A 21,558-nucleotide genomic window follows, 5' to 3' on the forward strand; every position below is an offset into this window, starting at 1 on the left:
GTGTGTGTTTGGAGCTATAGTGAATTAGAAATGATGTCGAGATTTATAGTGTGCAAGTAAGTTGATAATGCTCAAGTGAATGGTGAATCAATAGGAAGGAGTGTTCTCAATGTAATTCCATTTCTTGAAGCAACAAGTTGTCAATTTTTGTAACTATTTCAATTTTTCAATTCTTTTTCCATTTAGTTGAAGATGGCCAACATAGAGGATATTTAATCCCTTTTCTGTGATAATGGAATTGGAATGATCAAGGCTATTTTTGTTTTCTATTTTATCTTCATTGATCCAATATTGGGAAGAATCATGTTGTGTGTTATTGAAAAATCTCAGGGAGGGGGAATGGGAAATTTGATGATGTCAAATAAAAGGTTTACTTGAAGATGCAATGGACTTGTACTCAAGGAAATACATGGAGCCTCTAATCAGGTACACCTGTTTGAGGACATGTGACATCAATGGAAGAATTATTGTGGACAAGAATTATTGTTTGTCAATAGTAAGGCTATATTCAGACCTCTCCAAACTATAAGAGGAGGTATTTCGATTTGCTTTTCTTAGTTTGGTAGCAGTGGTTCACTGGAGTAACATGGTTTTGCAAGGAGTAGGTTTTGGAGTATTAACAAAAACCCTCCACCCTATTCTATAAACACATCAAACAACAAGGCTATAATCGACCTAATTCTTAATCCCTTTGATGAAGATGTTAAGATTTGGTCCTTAGTGGAGATCGTACTTTGATTTCCAGAATCATAATACCAACAAAAAGTCATTTACTTTCACATTTCCTTATCATACATACTTTTTTATGTCTGATATCAGATGATGCTCCCAAGGTAGAGTTTCCAAGTATTGTTGGCCGCCCATGTTATTTTGAGGCTAAATCTTGTTGGTCAGTGTGTTGACAGAAATAGATTACTCATTCATCACTACTACAAAGCATGAAAGTGTTCATGATATAAAAGAGAAACTTGAATGATAATGAAATAGTGAAGGTCTTTGTAGAAAAACAAATGAAATGATAATAGGCATGAGAAAAAAGGTTGCCCCAGCATATAAAAGCCCATCCAATGGTGTCATATTGATGGGTAATCAGACTATTTTCATAGTTAAGAACATATAATTTGAACCATGGGCTTGTTCCTAAACAGTATTGTGGAGATTAATCATAAATTTGATGCCATGGATGTATTGCCACGAGTGTTCAATGCTCATATGAATGATACAGTAATAAGCTTCCCTTTTTATCAAAACACTGGAGTGTTCTTTTTCATTTCCATTGTCCAAAAAACCTTTTTCCATTGATTTCAAAGGGATAGGTTAGGAAAGGAGAAGTGATTATCAAGGAAGTAAGGAGAAATTTGATTAGTTTATGCCATCAAGAATAGTGAGTTGTAATTTGATGATACAAGAAGAGTTGGCCATTCATATGGGTCATTCAAAAGGATAAAAGGTTTGCAAGTGTTTTGTTAAGGTTACAATCCCCCTTGTAAATGATGCCAAAGGGGGAGGTAAGCATAGGTTAGGAGCAATAAGAAGAAATGGTTCACAGGAAAAAAGGGGGAGGACCAATGTGTTGCCATCAATGCCAAAGGGGGAGATTTTTGGTGACGTTGTCATTAATGGAAAAGGGAATTGAAGGTTTCCTATGTTGATCTAAAACACAGTTGAATATAGTCAAATGCTAAGTTTGTATTGTTTCTAGTGCTTGATTGGTGCTCCTATGTAGTTGAGTATGTGTTGCTTGTCAGAGTTGTACAACAAGAGCTCACTTCTTTTTTAGCTAGAATAATCGATGCTCTATAATTTCTCAAAAGTTTGGACTTAAATCATACTGAAATGATTAAATCTAAAGCATAGGCCCATTTCGATTTTCTAAATCAAAAAATGGCATGACTAGAATTAAATATGGAGTGACTGTAATTGACAAACGAAACATTGAGTTTTTTTTCTAAATAATTTGGCCTAGGCAAATAACGTAAATTTTGAAGGGGACACCAATGATAGAGATGATGATATCATGGCCATTGACCAAGGTTCCCCCCTTCTCAGCTCTAGTCAGTAGTTAATGAAGCTGAAGCCGCTTCTAATATCGAAAATATGCACTATTTACACAACTATTAGTTTTTTTTCCCTGTTAATAAGAAAAAATCCATTTAGAATAGCTTCTATAGCTCAATTGTGTATAATGCCAATATTTCTTCAAAATTTTGAATTGTGACTGAATTCGAAAATAACAATTAATTTCCATGCATCACATTTATATGCATTTCTATAAATCGACATACTTATCCCATCTTTCACACAATCAAAGCTCTGCAAATAATAATAATAATAACATTAATTTCTATATGTACCTGCCATCCTCCCGGGAAAATCGCATCCTAATTTGTTCCCTATCGAATAAAGTTTCCAATATGAATTAGTAAATATCTACACAATGAAATGTCTTGTTCATAGCAATAACACATTGTTAGAGCACTTGCATAATTTGAAACACTATGAAAAACTACATATTTTGTTTTGCAATGCTCAAGTGTAAACCATTTTTCGTAAGTAATATGCTTATAAACTTAAAAAATTTGTTTGCTTAAAGAAAATAAGTATTTGATCTAGGTAGATATTGGTAGCCACCATCCTATTCCACCTAGACCTCCAGTCAGTTTCATCTATTTCCTTGTTTATTTTAACATTTACTATTTTTAGCAGTTTTTCGGGTCCTAAATTTCTGAATCAGTTTTGGCCCCCTAAACGACGTTTATTTGAGGTCCACAGTAGGCCTCTAACTATGGTAGGGGCCTACTAAAAATATTGTAGTACTTGGAAAGAACTTTCCAACAAGGTATCATACACGGCAAATGAAGATAATATGACCAAGTTACGACCCCTAGAAATTTACTGCCCAATGAACCTCAACGGGGCCCACAAACTATTAGCGTTCCATCTCCTAGGGTTAGGGTTGTGGTTGTTTAGGATTTTCCTTTATTATTCAATAATAAATAGTCCCTTGAGCCTCATTATAACACAGTTCAGAGGCATGTAGCCTCCACATCATTTTTTAGAGATAAGCTACCATCTTTTCTCAGAGATAAGCATATTTCAGTATTCTGGTATTAATGAAATGAAGTGTTATTTCTGTTGCATCTATGTATTTATGGTTATATCTGTAATTTGTTGTGTTCTTGTTTAAATTCATATCAGTGGTATCAGCGCGGTCTTCTCTTTCTCTAATTTTCTTTGCATGTCCCCAACGAGGTCAGGGTATAAGGAGTTAGGGTTCGATCTATTTGAACCTTTGCAAGACCAACCTCGCAAACCTCGACAACCTCCTATGGAAGAAGAAAAGAAAGATGAGGGGGTAGGAGATCCTATCAAAATATTGCTCAAGGAAGCCCTCAAGTGACAGAGGAACACGATGATGGATAACTTTACCCAGATCCTTCAATGACTACCCACAGGTGACGCATCTTCATCCAGTAGCCACTCTAGAGGCGCCACTCCTTTTAAGGTACAAGTTAACTTTGACATTGTTATGAAACCAACTCACAAAAAGATAGAAAAGAAATATCAACGCCTTATAAGTTAGGCTCTTCGAGGGGGAAACCTCCTTTAAATTACACAAATGAACAATTCTTGGATGATACAAATGACAAGACCTCCTTTCTATATATAGGAGTCTAAGGGTCATAATATAATCAGAGCCGACATAACAATAATAATGGAAGGGCACAATAATAACAATAATGGGCTTCTATGGGGCACAATAATAACAATATGGGGTCTACATGGGGACACAATATAATAAGGGGTTGCACTAATAACAATAAGGGGTTACACTAGTAGTATAGGTACTTAACATGCCCCTCTCCTTCAAAAAGTGTTGTCCTTAATGCTTGAGTAGTTCTGGATGATTCCATATAAAATTCTTATCCTCCCATGTGGAATCTTTAGTGGGTAAGTTCATCCATTTGATAAGATACTCTGAAATTGATTGATTTCATAGCTATTGATTTCTTGTTTCTGTGACTGCTCCAGGTTCCAATATGATTTTTCCTTCCTCGTCAATTTTTGGCAATATTATTTAAACTGGGATCTTCTGCAAATTTTGAATGAGTGACCACACTTCTTCGTCATTATTCCATTCACCCCTTGCTTTGTTTATCCAATCCAGTTGGATAATAGAAATAGCACAAAAAAATGCTTCCACATCCTCATCCTTTCTTGAGAGTGCATATGCAACAACATTTTTCTTCCCTTTTTTGTAGATTATTTCAAAGTCATAACCCAACATATTTTTGACCTATTTTTCTGTTCTTATGAAGATAATCTTTGTTCTAAAAAGTATTTAAGACTAGCATGATCCATTTTTACCTTGAAGTGTCTTCCTATTAGGTAAGGTCGCCATTTCTTAAGCGCATGTAGTATTGCCAACATTTCCTTCTCATAAGTAGCTTGCTTCAAGGACATTTGTTTGTATGGATGTAGCTGTAAAAATACGAAATTTCCTACATCAAAACTTCTTTCACTGTGATGTTTATTTTCTTTTTGTTTCATTCGATTATACACCAAAGTGGCGTTATCCTTTAAAAGTTGGAGAACTTGTTGTTGATGCTCAATGTGATCTTTCACTTCTTGAACCTTTTTCTTCTTGATATGTCCTTCTATCTTGAGAGTCTGAGGAGTGGTAATTTCTGCCAATGCATTACAATATATGGTCAGATTCATTTCTTGATGCCCGATGTGATCTTTCACTTCTTGAACATTTTTCTTCTTGATATGTCCTTCTATCTTAAGAGTTTAAGGAGTGGTAATTCTTGCGAATGCTTTACAAGATATGGTTAGATTCATTTCTTCTTTCTTTGGGGTTGGTTCCTGGTGTATATGCTCTTCTTTTGACATTTCTTGATCCTTTTATTCCTCATCTTCACAATCTATGTAAAATAATTTCTTCTCAGCACACTTATGACCATTAGTGTATTTGCTATCACAATTGTAACAAAGCCCTTTTTCTCTTTTTTCTTCCAATTGTTGTGGTATAAAACTTGTAGGTTGTGGAATGATAGGAGAAAAAACACTTCCATATTTATATCTGTGAGTGATAGGATTCCTTTTTTCCATAAATCCGCTTTCAATTTTTCTTGCGAACCTAAATGCCTTCTCCAATGAGTCATGTTCCCAAAGACGAACCTCATGTTGAATCCTTTAAAGTCCTTATGAAGATTTCAATCTTTTGCTTCTCTGGAATATCATTTACCCTTATATTCAATTTTTGGAAGTCCTCAATGTGCTCTGTCATTGAACCCTTTTGTTTGACATTTATCAATTGGTTAAATAAGGTGTTTCTCTTTGTATCCTCATAATGTGCTATCATTTCCTCCGTGAAAATTGACTAGGTGACAAGTGGTTTATGAGAACAAAGCCCTTTATATCATACAAACTGATTTAGTTCTAAATATAAAGATGTGATATGTACCTTTCGTAATAGTTTTATCTCATGTAGATCAAAATATTGCTCCATTTGTAGTATCCAATATATCGGATCCTTGTCGTCAAACTTCCTCATATTGCTTTCTCTTGATTTTAGGAGCTAAATCTTGAAATGACTATAACTTTGTAATTTCGGATCTCCAAGTTCTGAAATTATGTCATGTGGTATATCTCTGAGCTCCCTTTCTAACCCCACCAGTCTTATCAAGATTCGATTCTACAAGGAAGAGTTATGCCAAATCTCCCACGATGACCTGATTATAGACTGGTTCAGTAGAGATAACTTGTAGAAGTTCCACGTGTCACTTTTTCTACCTTAGGACTTGAAACCAATACAAAGAAAACTACAAGCTATCCTCTTCCTATCACGTTTTACGAAATTTCAATCTAATGCTCAGAGAGAAAGTTATGATTATTTTCCCTAGGTCACCTGTTTGGGATGTAATTCGGGAGCCTGCAAAAACCCTAAATGTCTTGGAATGTATCTCCGCAATAAAATATTTGAAATTCAGACCTGAAGTTCAAAAGGATTTCAGTTCAAATGGGTTTTTTTTTTGCTTCTGAAACTTTGTAGCGAAAAAGTTATAGCGAAAATTCCACGATGACTGTTTGCAGCAGCGAAACCCTAGAATCCAAAGCTCTGATACCAAATGTTATGAAACCAGCTCACAAAAAGATAGAAAATAAAGATCAACGCCTTAGAAATAAACCTCTTCGAGGGGGCAACCTCCTTTACATTACACAAATAAACAATTCTTGTATGATACAAATGACAAGACCTCCTTTCTATATATAGGAGTCTAAGGGGTCGTAATATAATCAGAGCTAATATAACAATAATATTGTAAGGGCACAAAAATAACAATAGTGGGCTTCTATGGGGCACAATAATAACAATATGGGGACTACATGGGCACAACAATATAATAAAGGGGTTGCACTAATAACAATAAGGGCTTACGCTAGTAGTATAGGGACCTAATAGACATTCCTATATTTGAGGGCTAGATAGATGCAGATGTCATAGATAAATGGTTGAACCTGTTGGAAGGATATTTTTCAGTTCATGACTTTTCCAATTAGGAAAATATTACTTTTTCACTTCTCAAAGTCGCCCCACACATCAAGGACTGGTGGGAAACCTACTGTGAACAAAAGGATGAGAGGGAATCCTCATTGATTTCAATTGCACCCACTTGGGATTCTTTCAAAGATGCCCTCAAAGAAAAATATTACCCTATCAGGAGCTATGAAGATAAATACATAAAATGGACCATGCTACGACAGGGAAGGGACCAAGATGTGCCAAAGTTCACACATTTTTTCCATACCCTCCACAAAAAATGGGTATCAAGGATTCTGAGCAGCATTTGGTACTCAAGTATCATGGTTTCATGCACAAGTACATCCAAGACGAGATGGAGTTCCTAGACATCTCCTTGCTTGGGACGACATATTAATACACTATCAAGATTGAGCAAAAGTTTAAACAAAAGAAGAAAGACTTTGGATCTACAAATTTGAAGCAAGGAAAAGGCACCCCCCAAACCATAGAGCAAATGCCAAAGCCAAGGCTGGGTGACCTAGGAAAAATTATCGAAGTCATAATAAAAGAAAAAAATCCTGAAGACAAAGGAGGACACAAGAAAATGGTGTGAGTTCCATAAGAGCTCCACTCACAACACAAGTCAGTGTCAGGCCAAACAGTCACTAGTGGTTGAGCTAAAGGCTTCCAAATCAAACACATGTTTTGACTCTGAGTCAGAACCTAACATGGGGAATGAAAAAGGGAAGAAAATCGTTGATGCGAAGCCCACTGCCACTGTGGCCACCACCAAGATCCATAAGAATGAGCATGAATATCTAGAGGAGGGGGAACGCCTCTTCCACTCACATATGTGGGTGAAGGGTTCTCTACTACAATTCATTGTTGATAGCGGGAGCAAGAAGAACCTCATTTTGGTAGAGGTCATGAAGCGGTTGTGCCTACTGACGATAGCACATCCCTAGCCATACACCATTGGGTGGCTTCATCAAGGATGAAATCTACACGTCATCCAGCAGTGTCTCCTTCCTTATAGAATCAAGCCCTTCATGGACAAGGTATTATGTGATGTTACTCCTCTTGAATTTTGTGATGTATTATTAGGAAAACCATACTTATGGAAGCGACATGTTGTATATGAGTCTAGACCTCACTCTGTGATAATTACCTTGGGAAAAAATTTGTACAAGATATAGGAGGTAGCCCCGCTTATCGCCATCTCTTTGATCACTGCAAAGAAATGTAGTAAGATCATTTCCTATATGTAGAAATTTGTTTTCCTTATGATTCTCCCTCAGGGAAAGAAGAAGGTTGTGGCCATAGCTTCCAAACAGGGCTCCTCTGCACAACAACAACAGATGGAAAAGGTCATGGAGCAGTACAGGGACATTTTCGCCTCACCTACAAGGGTACCTCTACATTGTCGGGTCAAGCACTCCATCGATCTGACCCCGAGTATGCAACTACCCAATGGATCTATCTATTGACACACTATTCTAGAGAACGATGAGATCAAGAGGAAGATTCAGGAGTTGTTGTAGAAAGGGCACATCAGCCAAGCTCATCACCCTGTGGCAGCCCGATTGTATTGGTACATAAGAAGGATGGGACCTAGAAACTATGCATTGACTACCTTCTAGACTAGCTCAAGGGAGCTAAATATTTAAGAAAGATTGCCTTGAAGTCTGGTTATCACCAGGTGCACATCAAACCCTTCGATGTGTGGAAGACTACCTTCAAATCCAAGGAGGGCCTTTTTGAATGGTTGATCATGCCCTTTGGGTTGACGAATTCCCCCATAACCTTCATGAGATTGATGGACGACAACTTGTGACCCTTCACCAATGCATTCGTGGTGGTTTATTTAGATGACATCTTGATCTTTAGCCAGATTTAGGAAGAGCACCTCCACCATATTCAATAGTTCCTTCAAATCCTGCAACAACACGAGTTGTGTGCCAATTTGGCAAAATGCACTCTTAGCATGACCTAGGTTCAATATTTGGAGTTCATAATTGATGAGAAGGCTTTGCATGTGGACCTAGCCAAGATACAATTCATTCAGGATTGGCCAACCCCAACCACTCTAACAGAACTTCACAACTTTCTGGGTCTTTCCAATTTCTCCGCAGGTTTGTGTCGGGGTTCTCTCATATCACTTGGCCTTTAAGTAAGAGTGGAGCGAAAGAAAAGTTTTTTTGGTTTGAAACCCAATAGAAGGCGTTTTCCATGTTGAAGCTTTACCTCTACTATGCACTACTGCTCACATTACCAAACCTATAGCAACCATTTGAGATTGAGACAGATGCCTCTGACTATGATATTGGTGCAGTTCTTACTCAGTAGGGGCATCTAGTGGCTTACCACAGTGAGGCACTTTCAGACACGGTCCAAAAGTATCCCAGTTATGACAAAGAAATGTATTCTATTGTGTAGGTCTGATTTCAATGGAAACATTACACTCCGGGGAAGGAAACGGTCGTCCACATAAACCACCAACCCCTGTAGTTCATACAAACACAAAGGAAGTTACATAATGATCACCATCAGAAATGGTCCACATACCTGCAACAATTCCATTTGAACATTAAGTATAAGAAGGGAATCACCAATAATGTTGCAAACTACCTTAGCTAACCACTAGTCATGGCATTGATCACTATGCTCGACTCCTATGGGCATGAGACTTTGGGGTGGTCTCGTCTTTACAAGAGTGATCCAGAATTCAGTAGCACATACCAGACACTCCTGAAAGGTAAGAAGTTTCAAATTTTCACCTCTAAGATGCAATGTTATGCCACTTGGGACACATCTATTTTCCTTCAGGCGAGCATGCCAAGATGATTTGGGAGGCACACTGCAGTCAGGTCACTAGACATTTCGAGGTAGAGAAAATAGTGACAGTACTGCAAAAATATTTTTATTGGCCGAACCTTCGTCAAGATGTTGGGAGATACATTAAATCTTGCACTGCCTATGCCATTTCCAAATCAACCATCAAGAAGAAGGCCCTATATACTCCTCTTCCTACTCCTAATCAGCCTTGGGATTCTATATCCATGGATTACATGTCAGGCCTTCCTTCTTATAAGCATGGAAACGGATGTATTTTTGTGGTCATCGACATATTTCCTAAGATGGCCATTATGGCTCCCTGCAAGAAGAGTATCACAGTAGAGGCCACTATTAAAATCTTCTTTGAGAGAGTGTGGGTACACTTTGGGATCCCACAGTCCATTATCTCAGATTGGGACAATAGATTCCTTAGTGCATTTTGGTCAAGTCTCTGGTCGATGCTGGATACCAAACTTATTAAGTCCACGACTTTCCATCCCCAAACTAATGGCCAAACAGAGGTCATCAATAGGATGATTGTACTTATTCTACGCATGTACAAGTCAAATCGTCCACGCACATGGGATGAAAGCCTCCCCTATGTCCAACACATCTACAATATAACTCTCCATAGCTCAACAGGCCACAACCCCCTTTCAGGTAGGCCTAGGATTTAAGCCATTATGTCCCATCGACATGGCCATATCATTTGCAGCTACTTAGGTAGATTCAACTCATGTCCATTCCGAAGTCAACAAGGTTAACAACTTCATTGAGCACATTCAATGCATCCGATAACAGGTCCATGATATATTAGATAGATCCAATGTTAAGTACAAGCGGCGCCATGACCAACATCAAGTTCCACACAAGTTCCAGGTGGGTGACAAAGTTTGGCTACATTTGCAGAAGGATCGCCTCATTGGACACCACCGGAAGCTTCACCCACTCCGATATGGGACATATACCATCACTAAGGTTGTGGGGGAAAATGCCTTCGAGCTCAACATTCCATCATTCCTTGGCTTGCACCCAGTGTTAAATATCGACCACCATCAACCATACTTTCCACCATTGTTGGACACATTCGACATTGCAGAACAACTCACACCAACAAAGTTGAACCCAAACTTCATGGAACAAGCCACAACTGATCAAATCGTGGGTACACAAATCAAGAACACTTTCCAATAGAGGATCCAACTATATTAAGTTGTCAAAGCAGGCCCACTCCTTCACCAAGGCAAGTGGTTCACTAGGGACCAGGTTCAACATAAATTTCCTCACCTTATGGAGGATTTACATGCAATTGGGACCATTGATTCCTAAGGAGGGAGGACTGATCTAGGTGGATATTGGTGTCCACCCACCTATTCCACCTAAACCTCCAGTTAGTTTCATCTGTTTCCTTGTTTATTTCAAGATTTACTATTTTTAGCAATTTTTCAGGTCTTGAACTTCTGGAGTAGTTTTGACCCCCTAAACAACGTTTTTTTGAGGTCTGCAGTAGGCCTGTATATGTAGGTAGGGGCTTGCCACAAATATTGTAGTAATTGGAGAGATCTTTCCAACAAGGTATCATACGTGCCAAATGGAGATAATATGACCAAGTCATGACTCCGAGAAGTTGGCTGCCCAACTAACCCCAACGGGGCCCTCAAACTCTTGTCGTTCCATCTCTAGGGGTTAGGGTTTTGGTTGTTTATAGTGTTCCCTTATTTCTCAATAATAAATAGGCTCTTGAGCCTCATTGTAATGCAGTTCAGAGGCATGTAGCTACCACATCTCTTCTCAGAGATAAGCTACCATTGCTTGAGCTGGTTTATTTCCATTTTGTTTGTAAGCATATTTCAGTATTTTGATATTAATGAAATAAAGTGTTATTTCTACTGCATATTTGTATTTATGGTTATATTTGTAATTTGCTTTGTTCCAGTTTAAGTTCGGATGAGTATTTAAATAAGTTATATTGAAGATAGAAACCTATTTTATTATATAAAGATTTTCCTTGTGCGAAACCCATATTAAAGCTTATATTGTAAGTCATAGAAGTTATAGTAGTCATTTGTAAATTATTGTTTGTAAAGCATTGAAAAGAGGCATAATTACAAAATTGTGTTATGCACCACCTGTTCACCCGCACAAATGCATAGTAAAAACCCTGCACAATGAAAATTAACAATTTTAATCATTGTGTTCTCCTGCAAATACCCTGTCCTCTGCAAAGATTCATATTTCTAAAATCAAAACTTTACACAATTTCCCTCCTCACATACTTTGTACTCTGCATAGTAAAATCTATGTATAATGAAACATAGTAATATTCCTCACTTTCCTGAACATACCCTATCCTCCGTAAACAATCATACAATATACGATCATGAAATGAATAAAAGTATTAGATTTGTTTAGAAAATCGACAGACATGCCCCATCTTACATATATTCAAAGCTTTGCACAATGAAACATAATAATAATAACATATTAACATTAGTAGTTCAACATTAAATTCCACATGCACCTCTCGTTCTCTTGAAAATGCCCAGTCCTAATAAAAGCTTTGCACAAACCCCAGTCTCCTCTAAAATTAAAGCTCTATGCAATTGCTCTGCCACACATAATTCGTACTTCGCATTGTAAACCTCCATGTTTTGTTTTGCAATGCTGGAGTGTAAACCAGTTTTTATGAGTAATATTCTTATGGACATATAAATTTTGTTTACTTTAGGAAAATAAGTATTTACATAACTCTTATTGAAGATAGAAACCTGTTTTATTATATATATTTTTTTTTCTTATGCGAAACCCATATTATAGCTTATATTGTAAGTCATAAAAGTTATGGTGGTCAATTGTAAATGAGTATTTGTAAAGCATTACTAAGTATGGAAATAGCTAAGAGCAAGTGATTGTGCATTTCTGCATATGGAAAAGAGGAATAATTACAAAATTGTGTTATGCACCACCTGTACTCCCACATAATCCTATAGTAAAAACACTACACAATTAAAATTAACAACTTTAATCATTATGTTCTCCTGCAAAAACCCTTTCCTTTGCAAAGATTCATAGTTCTAAAAGAAAAGCTCTACGCAATTTCTCCCCCGCACATACTTCGTACTCTACACAATAAAATCTATACACAATGAAACATAATAATATTTCCTGGTTATAGTTCTAAAATTAAAGCTCTACGCAATTTCTCCCCCACACATACTTCATAATCCGCACAACAAAATATCTATACAATGAAACATAATAATATTCCCCGCTCTCCTACACGTACCTTTTCCTCCATAAACATTTATATGATATATCATCAAGAAATGTGTAAAAGTATAAGATTTGTTCGAAAAATCAACAAACATACCCGATATTCATTAATTTCCACACGCACCCCCAGTTGTTTTGAAAAATACCTCGTCCTATTAAAAGCTTCGCACAATGAAACCTCCTTCACAAACTTTGTACCTCATCCTAATCAAAGCTCTACACAATTTCTCTCCCCCACATACTTCATACTATGCACAGTAAAATCAGTGCATAACGAAACATAATAATATTCTCCATTATCTTGAACATACTCTGTCTTTCGTAAACATTCATATGATATACTATCTGAAAATTTTGAAAGTATAAGATGATTTCAAGAAATCGACAAACATGATCCATCTTCGCACAATAAGATCTCCACATAGCGAAACATAATAATATTCTTTGTTCTCCTGCACATGCCTTCATATGATACATAATCATAGTTCTCCAGAAAATACCTTGCCCTAATGTCATATTTGACATAAAATATCAACACAGTAAAATTTCAACACAATGAAATATCCCGTACATACCCCATCCTCTCCAAAGATTCAATTCTAACATTAATGCTCAGAACAATATAGAATTAATCGATTGACACCAGTCTCTGCACAACGTCCTCTGCATACACTTCTTCCATACATGATTTCTTAACACAACCACGTTCAAACAACCACATGCTTCCTCCACATAACCACCTTTGTACAATCTCAACCTATTAACTTTTAGCTAGATTGAACTAGAAGAGATCAACAAGAACTACCTGATGTTGATCCGATAATGCAGATCAAGGCTGCATGCCCTAGAAAAATCAAAACATTGAAATTAATAATAATAATAATTCCGCAAATATATATAGGTCTAAAATCAAAATCTCTACGCAACTGCTCTCGCACACAAACTTCATAATCCACACAATAAAAGCTCCACACAATGAAACATGATAATATTCCTTGTTCTCCCACACATACCCCGTCTCTGTAAAAATTCATACGATATACAATCTGGAAATTTGTAAAAGTATTTTTGCACAATGACTTGTGTAGCATACCAATGTCGTCGCCATCCCACCTGCCCTCCTATGCAAAGGACTTGCAACCACTTCAGTTATGTAATCATGGGGAATAGCAGTGCCATAACAATGTCAATGGTAGTGTTAATGTCAGAGAACTCACCGACAAAATTGCCACTAAGAAAATTAGTTTTTGTTTATTTTTAAATCAATTGTGAGGTACTCGGAAAAAAAACAAAAGAAACAAAAAACAAAAAAACAAAACAAAACAAAAAACCAAAACCTCTCCACCAACAGAATTATGTCCCATAAAAATGTGCTAGGCCAATTATAAATTAGAAATAATATTTTTAGGAAACTATAAAATTGTTTTTGAATTCATGCAAAATAGAAGAAATCCGCATTTTCCTGAAACTTTGGCTAAAATGACTAAAAAACAACAAAATAATGGGCGGTCAATGCAATTTGACTGCGAGGTGAATGCTATAGTCCTTGATGAGGCAAAGACCAATAAGGAAAATGATCGAATCCAACAATTGAAAAACATCATTAAGATTTATGGAGAAGAGAGAAGAAAGTTAAAACTTGAAATCCCAAAAGGTATGTGACATGCATGCATATGGTTAATGGTATGTCTTTTAAAAAAAACTTATCACCTAAACCAAGATGGTGATAAAGAGACATTTTCTTGTTCAAGGTTGGTAAAAATAAAAATAAAAATTAAAGAGTTAAAGTAGTCATGGGTAATCATTACAATAAAGGAAACTCTAGAAACTTATCACCTAAACCAAGATGGTGATAAAGAGACATTTTCTTGTTCAAGGTTGGTAAAAATAAAAATAAAAATTAAAGAGTTAAAGTAGTCATGGGTAATCATTACAATAAAGGAAACTCTAGATGAGTTTGAGATGAGGGAAAAATTATAAAACTAAGATTTTGAGTCATCCATTTTATTTACAGTTAAATTCAAACTCATTATCTTATGATTTAATGAATTTAGGAATTTGTAGTATTATGTTATTTTATTAAGGAAAAAATATTGTCCAAATAAAATAAACACATTATCTTATGATTTAATGAATTTGGGAATTTGCAATGTTATATTATTTTATTAAGAAAAAAAGTATTGTCCAAATAAAAAAAGGACACCTCAGTTCTATGATAGACCAGACCAGGGTCATTAGTTCAAATTCAAACTCATTATCATATGATTTAGTGAATTTGGGAATTCGTAGTGTTACATTATTTTATTAATAAAAAAACTATTGTCCAACTAAAAAAGGGACACCTTAGTTCTATGATAGAGAGGGTAATTAGAGTTCTATGATCAAATCATTTTCAGGTAAAAGAAGGGAACAAAATGGGCTTGGGATCTTAACACAACATAATGCGTAAAAAATGGAAACATTGGCTAATTGTCCTACTATAATATATATTTTTTACTATAGTAACTTGAAGATATATGAAGATGAGAGTTTGTAGATTTTTGTGGTGAGAATTTTTATATTTTTTATTCGGATTATCCATAGTTTCCATTTTTCAGTCTATGTTTAGAGTCTATAGTAAGACTCATCATTAGGACCAATGTGCAACGAAGAGAAAGGAGAGAGGGAATAAATAAGGGATGCAAGAAAGGAGGAGGAGAGTTGAGCAACAAATCAACAAAATGAAAAAAACCTTAGGAAAGAAAAAAACTACATAAAATAGCATGAACATAAAATCTAATTTTAATATTAAATACCTAATTACTTTATTATTATTATTAATTTTTTATTTTTTATTTTTACAAATCATTAGATATTGCTTATAAGAATTAATATAATACTTAAAATTATTATAGTCTTATTTTATTAAGAATAAATATTAAAAAATAAAGCTAATAATAATAATATTTTATTATTAGTATTTATAACATTTTCATATTACTAATAAAATGCTTCATAATATTAATAATAAAGTTAATTATTATTAATTTTATATTTTAATATTAATTATAATTAATAAATTAATAGCTATAATAATTATCAATTTAGGAATAATTTTAAATAGAGGGAAACAAAGGGGAGGGGCCACATGAAAAGGAAATTATATGAGGTGGACCTATATGGAATGAGCTTATAGGGGATATCAAGAACGAATGTGTCTCTATAGATAGGAGGAATGAATGTGTCTCTGTAGATATGAAGATCCCATGAGAGCATCATGCACGATTCAATTATAGATTTCTGACATCTCGACCATCATTCTAACCTTACTATAAAGAGGCATTAAGTTTCTATATGTAATTTGAATCACAATAATACTTACGTGTTTTATGTTGAAGAGAACTCTACAATTACTATTGTGCTATTAAAGAGAACACTACAACTAATTGGTAAGAATATGCTTAGGTCATGATCTTTGCCCATTTTAAATATTAATCCAATTATATTTTTTCGTTATATAAATTGTAGGGATATTTAATAATAATTTATCTTTTTGAGCTGATATTTTATAGGAGAAGAGTTGAGGTGAAAATATTGAGTAAATATTTTTTTATATTAAAAAATTCTTAATAGGGAAAATTGTTATGCGCAGCCCAACTTGGCCAGATTTTAGGCAAAGAATCCAATTTTTGTGGATAGAGCGCGCAGTAGAAAGGATGTCGCGGAGTGTGAAGTGAACTGCGTAGCAGGGTAGTGGAGCACAACAAAGACCGCACAACAAGGACTACACAGAAAAATCACCACGCAGTATAGGGGCTTCGCACTGAAACCCCTCCCTTTTTATAAAAGCATATAATATTGTAAAAGTTGAATGGTTTTGGACCATAGTCCCTTGTAATTTGGAAACCATGGTATTGGGTCCATGGTAATATAGCGATGTAATCCCTCAATGTAATAGTATATATAGGGATGAATAATAAAGAAGGAAGGAACTCATTGTATCTAGATCTACGTTTATGGTTGTATTCTTGTGATCTGTACTTCGGAGAAAGGGGTAAGGATCCGCAACTGAGTGCACATAGGCTTGGGTCTGCAGCTTAGTACATAGACTGTCTACATCTTAGTGCATAGACTGTCTGCAGCTTAGTGCATAGACAACTTGCAACTGTGTGCATAGGTAAAGAACTGTTTGTTATACCAAATTCTCTATTATAAGCAATAGTTCTTGTGGACATAGTCCCACATTGGGATGAAACACTGTAAAATATGTGTTTTCATGTGCTGATTTGCTTATTATCTGCACTTTATTTCAGTACTATGAAGTTTATGGATGTTTATGATATGGTTAAGTGATGAATGTAATTCTATGAAGTAGTTCGTAAATGCGAAGTAGTTCATAAGTGCGATGTAGTTCATGAATGCGAAGTAATTTATAAGTGTTAAAGCATAATAAAATACAAAATTCCCACATCGTAGTATCCCTCAAGGCTGCAGAAACCTGGTTCTACAACCTCCCATAGTCACTTCAGATTAGACTGTGACTTGCTTGCAGGTCGTTGTTGAAAGGGCCAGTGATTGAGGGTTTTGTTGGTGCATAGTAAAGAATCGAACTTGGGTCAGCCCAACCTAAGCCAACAAATGGTTTTGTTGCTAGGACTGGGATCTGTTTGAGGGATATGTTTATGTAGCATTCATCGAAGAAGGAAATCCAAGGGTGGATAGAACAGAAGGAACGAGAATTTGCAGAAAAAAGAGAATAAAAACCCTTGACTATCATCTAAAAGGTGGTTACAAAAGTATATTCTTGAATATCGGTATGAAATTTTCTTTGGTTCGTTTCATGTGGAGCTATACGAGTAGATTTCAAGGTTTATTGAGAGAAAAAAATTGTTTTAAAGGAGACAAACCCAAGGAGTGGAATCCTGAACTAATACAGACTCAAGAACACGGACAATAAGATCTCAAGAGTTGTTGATTTATGGATCGATAGCATCTTGGGAGGATTATTACTGAATTCGTGGTAGACTCGACTGCATCCTACAGTGAAGTTGAACAACAGTTTTTCAAAGTACTGCAAGGTAAGTACTTGAGATATTTAAAACTTTGGATTAAGATGCTTTTATGTGAAAAGGGAGTTCTATGAATGCAGTCATATTAGTTGATTACTTATGTTTGGAAGAAGATATGAATAAGAAACTAGAACATCGCGAAGTGGAAAAATATATAGAATAGACACTAGGAAGAAACCTCGTGGCCAAGATCCAAATAATTTTATAGAAACTAACTATAGCCCTATTTTAAGTGAGTTTGAAAGTAAAGAAAATCACCCTAAGAACCCTGAAGTAACTCCATAGTATTCACCTGTCCAGGATGAAAGTTCGTCAAAGCTAGAATCAAGTAGTAATCAAGGTGATTTTGGTTTCCCCATCCCCATACCCCCCCCCCACCCCACCCCCCTCTCCTTACGAATCCCCCGAACCTCCCCCTCCCCCCCCAAGAAGGAATATGGTCGATGATATTAAGCTACATGTATTTAAAGGAACTGTATTAGAGGATCCGAAGCAATTCTGGTTTTTATGCGAAGCATGTCCATGATGAAAATATGAAGAAAGCGTAGCTTGACACGACATTCCAAGATAGAGCGCTGACATGCTACATGAAGTATTCGAGAAATTGGTTCAGATCATTTGCAGACATTAAAACATCATTGGTAAAAGAATTTAAGAATCTGAAATCCGAGTCGCAAGGTATCATAGAATTAAAAGAAATAAAACAAAATCTTGTTGAGTATGTTTGGTAATTTTATCAAAGATTCAAGATATTATTGGATCATGTGAGCTTCGAAATAACTAGGCAGCAACATAAATAATGGTTCATAGTTGCGTTACTACCACATATAAGATTTCCTTTGTCACAACAAAAGATAGAAACTCAAGTCGAATCTTTAGAGCTAGAAATGAAATTAGAAGCTTCACCGATAGGAGATACCAATGCAGGTATGCAGTAGATCCAAAGTCAACGGGAAAATTTGACTCTGCAAATATAAGATATGAAGAAAAGTAAGGATGTTAGAGAAGAAGTGTGGTGTGTGAAGTGTAAATCAGAGATCCATTCTAAATAATAATTCCCTCTCTTCAGAAACTACATGGCCAGTGGATCATCAAATCCTTTTAATCCTGGATCCAACTTATGGTGTGAGATATGTAAAACTAGAGGCGAACATCGTGCAGAAGATTGCTACCTATTGTAGAAGTATGTCCAGACTCCAAGAAACTTACATTGCAAGTTCTTAAAATGCGTAGGGCATGATGACAACAACTGTCAAGCTTATGAACTGATGATGAGCGCAGTACTGATGCCTATAGAGTGCAAGCTGAAGAACATGGACAATGTAGTGGTCAAGGTGGTTATCAAGGAAGAGGTCGAGATGGTGGAGATGGTTAAGGTCGTGGATAGATTATTTGTTACAATTGTGGTTAGGCAGGTCACTTTGCAAGAGATTGTCAAAAACCTACTACGACATGTAAGTATTGGAAATAATTTGATCATGTAATTGAAGAGTGTCTGGTACTTATGGAAAAAATGCAAGAAAATAAAAATCAACAGTCGACACAGAACATTTAGATGATGACTACAGAACCGAGGACCAATGAACCTCACATTAATATTGTAACAAGGAGTGGAGCTACGACTGGAAATGATAAAGCGGATGGAAAGAAGGAAGTCAAAGCCACAGGGGTAAGAAAGACAACAAAGAAAGCTCTTGCCTTTGATTTTTATAAGGAAAAAGAAGTGTTTATGAAGGCAAGGTGAATATTTATGGATGTTGGAGCTTCGATCCATAGCGTGCAGCCAAAGCAGAAGAATAACTGTGACATAATATCAGCTGTGACACAAGATATGGATCTAGGTATTTTAAAGTCTTTCCTACAAACTTACATGAAGTTACTAAGAAACCAAAATGTTGTAGAAGGGCTACAAGAATTAATAGATTCATGTGCTTCTAAAGAAGTACTGCAGAGTGAGTTACACGCAGTTAATAATTTAAATCGATATAAGAGAAGGACTGGAAAAGAAATGAGACTCACTACGCAAATTGGAGAATATGACATGGATGAGGTTATTCTGGATTTAGGATCTGATGCCAATGTTTTATCAAAGTATACATAAGAATTGATGGGTAAGCCGAAATTACAATGGTCACTAATTCAGTTGAGAATGAACAACCAACATAAGATCTTACCCTTAGGAAGGTTATCTGGTGTGGTAGTAGACATTAAAGGAGTTCGCACTATTACAGACTTTGAAATGATAGAAATTGTGGATGACAACAACCAATATCCAACATTACTTGGACTAGATTGGACATTTGATAATCTGGCTATAATCAACTTAAAGAAGAGGAAAAATGATATTTGAAAGCAACAATATGAGAATGATTGTTCCCTTAGATCCATTAGAAGGAGCAAGGTATATTGAACCATTTAAAGAGGATTACAACGTAGTTGATATAGATGACATCTATCATATGACAACAAAAGAACAAGATCATGTTAACCCTACTAAAGGCAAGTTGAGTTGGGAGCATGATAGTTCGTATGCTTTAGATCAAAAGAAGAATTGGAAAATTGACAAAATAGGTTACATGAAGTATCTACGAGGTGATGTACAAGAGTCACTAAAGAAGTTAGTTATATGATAGCTGAGGTATGCATGTGACTTACCTTTTTATGATGGTTTGGGTGATATAAATAATTTTATTGAAGAATATGAAGAATACGTACTAGAGTGTCAAATATTTTTAGCTATGGATATATCCCTAAGAGATACTCCTGCTAGATGGTGGATACACGTTAGAAGAATATAGGAACTTGGGAAGAATGTTGAAGGTTGATATGGATAAGGTTTGTTAAGGTAGTAACAGAGTTGGCAGATAAATATGATGGTCAAATTAATCCTACAGAGAACATCTAGCTCTACATGATAGCATGGAAGGAGATTCCATGAGAACAATTGGTGCATGGGTTCATACATACATTGGAGACAATTCCTCAAAAGTAGTACTTAGAAACAAAACTTCAACATGGTACTACGAACTGGGTAGTGATGGTTGATGGGTTTATATTGACATTTAGCTTTGAAGATGATTCTCCATATATAGATTCAACCCTTTAGATAGTTAAAAAGAAGATTTTTGAGAATGAAATTCCACTCACTTGATACCCTGATTGGGTTGCACAGCTACATAATTTAATGGAATGCTATAACATCAATGCAGAAGAAGATGAAGACCCTCACAATATTGACATAGTAGAATATGAAGGCTACCGTGAAGTGAATGGACCTGAGTTAGAAATTCCTGATATAACAAATCCATTAAAGACAAAGAAGGTGAATATAGGATCAGAAGAGGAGTCGAAGTTTGCAATGATAGGAGATTATTGGGATGAAGAAACAGTTAGCAAAATGATAAATCTTTTGCATGAATACCAGGAGTTATTTCCCACTAAGTTTTCAGATATGAAGGGCATAGTAGGAGATTTAGGAGTTATGAAGATTCCTCTAAAGCTTGATGCGAAGCCAGTTAAGCAAATGCCTTACAGACTGAATCCAAAGTACAAAGAAAAAGTGAAGAAAGAACTTGACAAAATGGTAGCAATTGGAATCATTGAACCTGTGGAAGAATGAGAGTGGGTAAGCCCTATGGTGGTACAATAAAAGAAAAAACAGGGAGAAATAAGGATTTGTGTTGACTTAAGAAAGTTAAATAATGCATGTCTACATGACCCATTCCCTACTCCTTTCACTGATGAAGTATTGGAAAATGTAGGAGGTCAAGAAGCATATTCATTTATAGATGGATTTTTAGGATACCATCAGATTAGAATTTCACTAGAAGATCTACATAAGACCACCTTCGCTACAGCATGGGGTTCATATTA

Source organism: Pinus tabuliformis, chromosome 6 (genome assembly GCF_031772625.1).
Source record: "Pinus tabuliformis cultivar Carrire ecotype Pingquan chromosome 6, CPIR1, whole genome shotgun sequence".
Classification (NCBI taxonomy): Eukaryota; Viridiplantae; Streptophyta; class Pinopsida; order Pinales; family Pinaceae; genus Pinus; species Pinus tabuliformis.